Source organism: Schistocerca americana, chromosome 5, assembly GCF_021461395.2.
Source record: "Schistocerca americana isolate TAMUIC-IGC-003095 chromosome 5, iqSchAmer2.1, whole genome shotgun sequence".
Lineage (NCBI taxonomy): Eukaryota > Metazoa > Arthropoda > Insecta > Orthoptera > Acrididae > Schistocerca > Schistocerca americana.
The window spans coordinates 538,146,764-538,157,680 of record NC_060123.1 but is presented as its reverse complement, the minus strand read 5'-3'; positions in this window follow the sequence as shown (position 1 = coordinate 538,157,680).

The following is a 10,917-nucleotide window of genomic DNA, read 5'->3' as shown; positions in this document are numbered from 1 at the left end:
TACGTGCAACTCAGATAGTGTGTATCGCGCATGTACTGTGGAACAAATTGTAGCGCTGGTACTTTATGAATGTGACGTCACGTGTGACTGTTACACACCGACGTGAAGCTAAGCACTTAAGAAACGAAAACTTTGATAAACACTTTGCAAACACGTGTATTGTACGGTATTCTGCGGACATTAATGAATGTGCGGAAACCGAAACTAACATGAATGTGTTTGTGCAGGAATGGTGTTGATGTCAACTGACAGTAAAGTGCATGAACAAAAACCATACATTAGACCTTTTGTATCACAACGCAAACATGTATACTATGTAGCCCACAGCTTTCACCAAACAGACTGATATAAATTAGTGTTGTTAGTGATTACAACAACCTACTAAAAAGATTCTTTTTAGGACGTGTGTATTAAAAATTGTGTTACTAACCCAATCTACGAATGTTTCATGTAACCCCGTACCCTGAGCTGGCGGGATCCTGTCGAGCACAACCCATCCAGAACTCTGTAATCATCTTGCTCCATCGCAGAGGGTCGTGGCGCACACGTATGCAGATTTGTCAACATCGCGAGCACGCCACCGTTGCCGCTCTACACCACAGCAATTGCAAATGCTGCAGAACGGCTGACTTCGCCTACAATGCGCCACCTTTACACCCGTCGAGCAAGAATAAATAATGTTCGACTCAGTGATTACTGTAAACTGTTGAAAAAAAGTATATCTATAACGAAAACCCACACGATGATTCCTAAACTTACTACCATAATGAATTTTCTAACGAAGTAATTTATTCATCCTTATTAATTGTACTAAATGATCTGATGTGGTCAATGTCTAACGTTTTCAAATTTTATGAGAAAGGAACTGGATTCCTGTGCCTTTCCCTGTCGTTTCGCCAGGTTCCGGCAGGATCGCACCCGAAATGGGAAGGCAAATTACATTCCTGACAAAGCTAAAACAGGCTACAGCTCAAACGAATGAAATGATGAAGAAAAAGGACGATCTAAAGAGTAGAACTGAATGAAACGATGTTAATTTTTAAACCTTTTTACAAGTTTTAATATTTTTAAAAATTTTGGCTGCTGTGTAATGTGCCCCACGTGTTAGCGGATTGAATTTCGTGACTGTGTGTTTCCTCGCAGTAACGCTGAGACGATTTTATCGCTGCTTAATAGACACCGCGATTACAATATAACCTCTCTCTGAATATTTTCTGTGTTAAATGAACCGGACCGGCAACCTTTTGTACTCTCTCTTCATGATCAGCCATTGTCTGGTACGGCCGCAGTTAAGTAGAGATTCTATTATTTGTGCTCACTTTGTGTAGTAATAATTATAATAATTTTATTTCATCGTGGTTTTAATTGAGAATAATCATAGCTTTCTACCTCAGGTTTCTATCTCATGAATTTGAAAAGTAAGTGTGGCTTATTTTGTCTGTTGGTGAATGATTGCGTATTAACGGCACCAATCAGTGTAACAAGTTTGGTTTGCTTTCAAAACAGAAACTGCATCTGAAATTTCACTTTTAGCAAAACGAAGTCGGATAGATTTTAGAAGTAAATCACGTCCCAAAATTGTACTCGCCAACAGAGAATCCGGGGATAGAAGCCTAAATAAAAAATATTGTGGCAAATATATTCCAAAATTTCAATTTTTAGAAAATAAATAATAATTTCAAAACAAAATAATAATAATTTAAAACCACCACCATAATATACTGCCAAGCAAAAATTATTATTTTTATGTAAGTGTCTATACATAATTTGTGTACATAGATGATTTCTCGAATAAATATTTTATTAATCTCCAAGCCATTTTTTCATTTTAGTAGTTCTAACAATCAAGTAAGAGGTTGCTATATGGCATAGGTTTTTGTGCAATCTGGTGGAAAATTATAAAGTCACAACATAAAAGAACCGTAAGTCAATCTTCACGCAATTTTCCTGAAAGAGGTCCGATATTTTGTTTCGAGAACTTGCAAGGCACATGGTAGTGCAAAAATACTCAGGAAATGCGCGACCTCAGCCACCAATGCCATTTTTCGCACACCAGACCATGTGTGAGGAAATAATATTGTTTAACTTTAATACTTCGAAATATTATTCACTATCTGATCTGTATTCTCTTCCTCACACGCAGAAGAAATTTATTTATGTTATTTATATTGGCGACTGAGTGTTAGTAGTCTGTTACACATATTATAACATCTTTTCTCTTTTCCATGACAATCAACAACAACCGGAGGAACAATTACCAACCATTGTTTGGAAAACAATCAAGAAATCCCGGGTATGACTTGGCTGAAATTGCCATCTGCGGATCCAGATTCCAGATTACGGTAAGACGCAGCATATGCGCATTTTAATTCAGATTACAGTGTGCACAATGAATCTTTAGATTCAGTGTTAAATTCAATCAAAATCCGGATTCGTTTCATTTTCTTATTATTCGCGAGTGCATCGGAATTACGACAATAGTTATCAGCTTAGACAATAGGTTCTTTTCAATATACAAAATGGCCGTATTCAAGTCCATTTCATATAAAATGGCGATAAGCCAGCAAGATTGACTTTTTCATGTGAAGTTTTCGTTTCATTTATTCATATTAACAGGATCTGTGACTTTATTATAGGGCTTACACACACGTTTTATCCACTTACAAACATAATTACTTTCTTTTCACACTTTTCATTGTGGTCAAAATCAGAAAACAATTCAGCATGCCACAATAATTAGATAACGTTAATACTGATACATACGAGTACATCAGCACCGACATGTACGACAACACAATGAATAATCAAATACAAAAGAAGATTTTGACAGAAAATAATTTCATTTCTTTGCCGTCAACTTCCGAAAGATCAAATGCGGAACCAAACTTGCGCTTGCACGTCACAGCCAATGACGCGGTTGGGACAGCGCCCTTGTCTAACATGAATTTTATGGCAATATTCAACAATATCATGAAAGGTATTTCCAACCTAAATGAAAAACAGACAAATAAGGACAAAAGCATGTCGCAATTTGTGAAAGACGATTCAAACCACCTAACAAAGACCGAAGAAAGACTGACGCAATTACTTGTCAACATTAACACTCGTTTGACAGGGTAAGTAAACGACCTGTCGGAGACATTCTCAGAGCTTACTCTGCGGCATGGTGAGACAGTATCATATGTCAGTGCAGTCAAACATCTAATAAAAGACCTAGCCACAGTCTGTGAAAATATGGCTATTCAAATTAAGATCAATATTCGTACAGACGAAGAAATACGCACCAGAGTGTGGGATATTGAGTGTAAACTCAATGAGGTACACTCACATATACACGACATTGTACAGAAGGGAACTGACACACACTTTGCAAACTTCAATGAACAATTTCGGACTTGGACTGCACAGAAAGATAAATAGTTCAATACATGTTTGATTGAGGAATTGCCAGCTAATAGTGCAAGACACAGTGATGGGTTCTATGCAAAAAAAAAAAAAAAAAAAAAAAAAAACAGACAGGTGATCAACCACACAGTACAATATACCACATCTGAACAGACACATACATACAATCCTTCATCTACACAACAGTCTGACACGAAAACACAACACTAGATTTCGTAACGAACAATTTTATAATCATGAATTTCAGAACACTGGAACACCGAACATGAACAGTGACACAAACCGATACATGACACCAGAATACAATTACAATTACTGCTCAGAAGACACACATTCACAACACCCACACGCAATGCCTATAAAGATGAAAGCCTGTTTAAACAGAGGAAGTTTCAACCCTTTATTCCAGAAAAGAATACCATACACACTGTGATATTCCTATAAGCATTCAAAAACGCCTTTCCTCACTCTTAGAGCGATAGAAAGAAAATTTCCCACATCGTTGATTACATTAGGGCTTAGCTGCTTTCTGGCCATAAAAAGAGTGTGTCAAATGTAACACATACGAGCAATTCGAAAATGCATTCCTGAATAGATACTGGTCAGAGACTGTTTAAAAGTGCGTTAGGAGACAAGTAATGGAACCTGAGCACTTCAGCCCAAGAAACCGTAACTTGACACGACACTTCGAGAAATATCTCAACATGATCCACTTCCTCGACGAACCAGTCGCACCTCGTGACATAATCCATTCACTCTAATCCTAACTGGCATTTCATATAAAAGAAAAATTAGTCCATCTCCCTGACGACGGCGCAGCATAATTTTTAGAAAGACTAGACGCTATTGATTTACTCTACGAAGAGAAACAACAGTGCCAGTCATGGAACAGAAATCATAATATTTACGTAGCGACTATATCAAACTTGCAGGCTAGCCAACCCACCTCAGGCGCGTAGTCAAATGTTTCTTTCGTCCAACACAAAATACACAAAACAATTTCCAAAACCCACCACCAGAACACAATGCAAATAACTACAGTCATCAAAACAAATACACACAAGGGGAAAATCCCTTAAAAAAACGAAAATTTGACAGTTTCAATCCGAGAACATATCATAACCAATACAGACAAAACACTAACAACTTCCATAATGCACAAACTTCAAACAGAAAACAAGGGCACATACACAATACGAATTACACAGCACCTCAAAACCACATGCAAAACCATAACTTTTATCCACATAATTAGTTTCACTGCAATCAACACTCAGCCAGCGCCACAGCCGATACAACAGAGCAATTATGTAAATCAAAACAACATGCCGACACCATCTGATACACAACAGCCGCACCAAAATCAACCCAGAGAACGGCTACGCCAATATCCACAGGTAAATATAACTGAAATTAAAGCAAATCGCCACCTCCAGCTAAAAATTGACACAAAGTATTTAACTACCAAAGAGTTAAACTAGACGCAGTCATTACTGTGCCCCAGCGCGTGAGTGAGGAATATTTGGGAGGCAGATTTGACACACAATTACTATTTGACACAACGAACATTAACGCACCAAATAGCAATACGATCAGATTCACACCACATGAATCACACATACTATTCTCGGGACACAACTAACAAGAAAACTGGGCTGATTACACACAGATTGGATTCAAGAAAAAACAAATTGTGCTGTCATCAAGTACAGGTACAGTAGGAGTAGTACCCACGACTATTGTCGTTCATAAAGATGCTGCAGTAAGCGTAGTATCACAGAACTTTTATGTAAAGATGAAAGAAATAAGCAAAGTTCCAGAATTTCCTGTTCAGAATTGTCAGATACTCGCTGCATTAGGTTATAAGTGTAGGGTAAGCAAACAAGTGTTTGTGAAGTTGGCGATAGGCAATGAGACTACATAGTGGCCATTCCTCATCGTTTCACACTTATCAACGAATCGTATCTTAGGTATTTGTTTCTTGAGTGAGAAGGCCTCCAGGATAGACTTCTTCAAAGGTATATTTTTTTTTCTTTTTTTTTTTTTTTTACGTTAAGACAGTGTGATCTGTGTGAAATGGGACACGAGAACCATTGAACATGACAAACACTTCACTAAATATAAACTACAGATAGTCTCGAGACTTATCAATACTGCACACCTACTCGTATGTCACAGACAGAGTGTGAATGCGAAGACACATTAACGCAAATGAAATCCAAGCTTTCGTCAGAATGCACAGCGATCGATGGAGAGGAAAAGTGGCAGCTAAAGGATATTCAAGTAAAAATACGAATGTACTTACAAAAAGACCCACTTATGCATACACTATCGAAGTGAAGTCTCACTAGATATATTTCCATAAGTCTTATTTTTGTATCCCGCCTGGAAGGTGGCCCGTGAGTCTGCTCCTATAAACTGAAGGATAGGCTGAATATAGGAAACGAACAGGAGCAGTAAAAGGTGAATATTTCTCGGTACCGCTCTTAGAAATGGTTTTACTGTATCACAATATTAACTGAATACATAACTTTGCACTGAGATGGGAAGTCTTAGACCCGTCGTAAGTAAAGCGAAGCTGAAGCGAAGTGTCCCAACCGTCTTCTCTTGATCAAATGGGTTGAATCTGGAGCGGAGCTCGTAGATCTCAACAGCGCATGCTAGAGGGCGCTGTCTTCGGTGCTTCGTAGTGCCAAATTATGAACTTGTACCTACGCCGTGGCATCGTTGCTATCGATACCACACGTATGACGTACCTATATTTCTATGACCTGCAGTTTGGTACAAGGTAAAGCAAATGCCGACATTGAATATTATAAAGCCATCCACTTCACCCTATTCTTGTCCATTACACTTATTGAGGAAACCTAATGGAAAGATATGCCTTGTACTTGATGCCAGAGCTATTAACCAGGTAATATTACCAGTCATAACAAAGTCTAAGAATTTACAACGATTTTTGAGACCTAAGTACTTTTCTTCACTTGAATTAACTAATTCATTTTGGCAGGTACGTCTCACACGTACCTGGTCGTACATATCAATTTGGTGTATTACCTTTCGGTCTAAGCGTGAGTTCAGGCGTATTTATAACCGCTCTGAGTCCTTTTCTAGGTGATGATTAGCTGGAATCTGTTACACAATATGTTTATGATATACTCATTGCCACAAAAACATGGTCATAACATGTTGAAATACTAAATACATTACTACACAGATTTATACAAGCAGGAGTAACTGTAAATGCAAAGATGTCAAAATTTGCCTGAACAGAGATCAAATGCGTGGGGCACATAATCAACACACAAGGTATTAGGCCAGATCCTACAAAACCTGCTGCAATCAGACATTTCCCAAGCACTACCACTAAGAAACATTTAAAATCATTCCTTGGAGTATGTTCGTTGTTCTGTCGTTCTCTTCCTGAACAACTTCTCAGCAGCAGACACCTGTTAAATTTGTTGAAGAACAACCATATACGGATTTGGGATCGAAACTGTCACAATGACCTTAACAGAACCAAAGGAGCTTTGGTAAATTCAGAAATTCTTGATCACACAGATTTTAGCTTACATTTGTGCATGACTTGTCGTGCTTCACGTAGTGGTCCACGTTGTTGCCCATTCCAGATTGTCAACACTGGTGGAAGAGCCTATTCTACAACAGAACTAGACACCTTACCCATAGACTGGACCTTTAAGAAGTTTAACCACTACCATTATGGCAAACGCACCAAGATATACCCTACAGATCACAAAGCACTGACTTTTCTCTTTACATGCAAACTTATGCAACCACGACAGGAACGTTGGGCACTTTATTGTCTTGAAATAATACACATCAAAGGGAAAGATTACATCATTGCTGACGCACTTTCTATGTTACCACAAGGACTATACAATAACAACACAGACCTTGAAAACACAAATGACTACAGAACGTTACTCACGCATGATATACGTAACACATAGTACTGCAGAGAAATTTACAAAAATGTGACTACATTACAAGATGATGACACAGACTGGAGAAAGATCAAAGACATTTTAACACAACCACAAGATCACCCACTCAAAGCAAGATGCATGCTATACAACAGTGTATTCTTTTACAGAAGTCACCCACGGGCTACAAACTGGTGCGTTTGTATTCCTGCTGACTCAGTTAACAATTTCATTGAACAAACACATGCAGTATGGAGGCACTATGGAACTAGAAAATGCTTTGCAAAACTACACACATACTGTTACTTCACCAACATGAGACGCAAAATACACCATATAATCAGCAAATGTATACTATGCCAAAAGATAAAACCACAGAACCAATCAACGAAAACTGATTTACACTCCATTTTACCCACAAAACCAAAAGAGATAATTTGTACCGACATCAGTGGACCTCATCCCACAAGTACAGGAGGTGTTAAATACATTTTACACTTATATGATATATTTTCTAAACATGTTAAACTTTTTGCACTCAAATCACCCGCAGGTGCTACAATCATCAGGAGATTTGAGAAAGATTACATTCCAGACATAGTGAAACCTACAGCTGTTCTGTCTCATTACGCTTTGTATTATACAGGATACAAATGGAAACAGTTTTTGAAAGACAACAACACTAAGTGCATTTTAATCTAAGAATTTTCACCTTCTGCCAACCCTTGTGAAAGTATATACTGGGAACTAAGTAGTTTCATGAGAACCTACATTTATATAAATCACTCACACTGGATACACTATCTTGCCTTGTTTGAGGAGATTCAAAATAATTTAAACATATACAACACACATGTCTTCAAAGATCGACTTTAACACAGCAGAACACAATGGATGGAGTAACCCTTTACCAAACGTACACAATACAGAAACCAATTGTGATGAGAAAATTAGAAAAGTATTCACATCTATCAAACACCAAGCAGAAATCAGCAACAATTATTATTCATCCAACGTCACGAGAAGATAACGTTTTGCCATTGGTGTGCAAGTATTATTACGGGCTCACTTGAAATCTTCAGTGCTTTTGGGAAGAAATGTCAAATGGCTTCGTATGTTTGATGGCCCAAACACGATTATTGATATTATTTCTTACACAAACCCAGAACCAACAGAACTTTAAATGTAAGCGTAGGCTTCCGCGGCCGTTGTCTTCTTTAATAAAATACTTCAGGGTATCAGACCGCATCGTCATAATTTAAAATGCGCCAACGTTTCGGCCAGCGTTGCAGCTAGCCTTCATCAGGGCCTTACGTTAACTGCTAAATGAATACACTTGATTCCTTAAATAGCTGCACGAGAAAACCGTGTCGTTACTTGATTGGCTGTAAAAGGAGGAGGAGGAGGGGTGAAAGGTATGCTTTATTGGTGTTTCCTTTATTATCTGTCATTGGCTGAAATAGCTGTTTTCTATTGGTCTTTATATTAATCCACCCCATTGGAGGATACGGACGAATAGCGAACAGGTGATGGCTGTGACGTCACACTGTTTTCATACTGTCCAGAAGCCGGCTGCGGCGTGCCATTGCTTTGTGTGCTCGCGACCACTACTGCGGCTCTCCGCGTGTCTGCATGGGCCGCCACGGCTCTGCCGCCGCTCCGTAGCCCTGCTCTTGCAGGCAGCCAAGACCTCGGAAGCTTGTACCCGTCCTCTCTATTCATGTTGGCGGGTCTTTTGGCTATTTCTATCGCCTCTCTAATCTTTCTTTTGAAAGTGAGAGGCTGTTTCGCCAGGACGCGGGCTTCTTGAAAAAATATTGGTTTCCCGCACTCGTCTCGGTGTTCCGCCACTGCTGACTTAGTGTGTTGTTTCAGGCGGATATATCTTTCATGTTCCGAGAGCCTTGTGCTAATCGGACGTCCCGTCTCACCTATGTAGACTAATCCACACGCACAACCAATTTCATACACGCCAACTGTGAGTAGTTTGTCAACTGCATCCTTGGTAGAACCGAGCATGTCTGATATTTTGTTTCTGCTTCGGAAAATTGGTTTGATGTCGGCTTTTCGTAGAATTTTGCCAATACGTTCGGTGACCCCTTGTACATATGGTAACACAGCAATGCTCTGTGCCTCCTTCTCCATTAGTCTTCTCCCTTGTCGACATGGTGCTGTCTATCATCTGCTTCCCATAGCCATTAGTTCCGAAGCTGGACCTGAGGCGTTCAAGTTCTGTCTTCAGATGTTCTTCGTCACTGATCCTGTACGCTCTCTTCGTTAGCGTGTGCAGGGCGGACTTCTTCTGCGTGGGGTGATGGTGGGAGGAGGCGTGAAGGTACCTGTCCGTATTGGTTGGTCTCCTGTACACTTTGTGGCCAAGTTTACCATCAGGTTTTCGATAAACTTCCACGTCGAGAAAAGGCAGCACCCCATTCTTCTCTGTTTCCATTGTAAACTGAATTTTCCTATGCTGTTGGTTAAGGTGCTTGTGGAAGTTCTGTAACTCCTCTTCTCCGTGGGGCCAGTTGACGAAAGTATCATCGACATAGCGAAGCCAACAATTTGGGCGTAATGGTGCGGACTGGAGGGCTGTTTCCTCAAATGCCTCCATGAAAATTTCTGCTGCGATAGGCGATAGGGGTGAGCCCATAGCTACACCGTCAGTTTGCTCATAAAATTGACCTCTCCACTTGAAATAGGTGGTCGTCAGTGGAGCACAAGCTCACATTTATCAGGTGCCACGCGTTCTTCTAGGATGTTCACAGTATCTGACACTGGGAAATTCGTGAATAGGGATTTGACGTCGAAACTAACCATCAGATCTTGGTCCGTAACACGCATTTCCTTTAGGAGAGACACGAAGTGAGTGGAATCCTTAACGTAGGACTCGGTTTGGTGCACTAGGTGTCGGAGCCTAGGTGCCAGTTCTTTCGCTAGGTAGTAGGTCGGCGAATTTATACTGTTTACTATCGGCCTTAAGGGGAAGTCGGTTTTGTGTACCTTCGGTACACCATATATCCTTGGTGCCTGTGTCACTTGCGGGATGAATCCTCTGGCCTTGTCGAAGTTTATTCTAGAGTGCTTGAGCAGTGCCTGCGTCGTTTTGATTACCTTGGCCGTCGGATCTCCCTGGTTTCTTGTAGATAGGTTCTGCGAGAATATCTTCCATTCGTTTGTTGTAATCAGTTGTGTCCAAGACTACAGTGGTGTTGCCCTTATCTGTCTATACCACTACTAAGTGGGGGTTGTCCTGAGTTCCTTGATGGCATGGTATTCCTCAGCGTTGATGTTTTGCTTCGGTGGCTTTGCTTTATTCAGAACTCTGACCGTTTCCTGCCGGATCTTCTCCGCCTCGGCCTGTGGCACAGCCACCAAGGATATATGGTGTACCGAAGGTACACAAAACCGACTTCCCCTTAAGGCCCGTAGTAAACAGTATAAATTCGCCGACCTACTACCTAGCGAAAGAACTGGCACCTAGGCTCCGACACCTAGTGCACTAAACCGAGTCCTACGTTAAGGATTCCACTCACTTCGTGTCTCTCCTAAAGGAAATGCGTGTTACGGA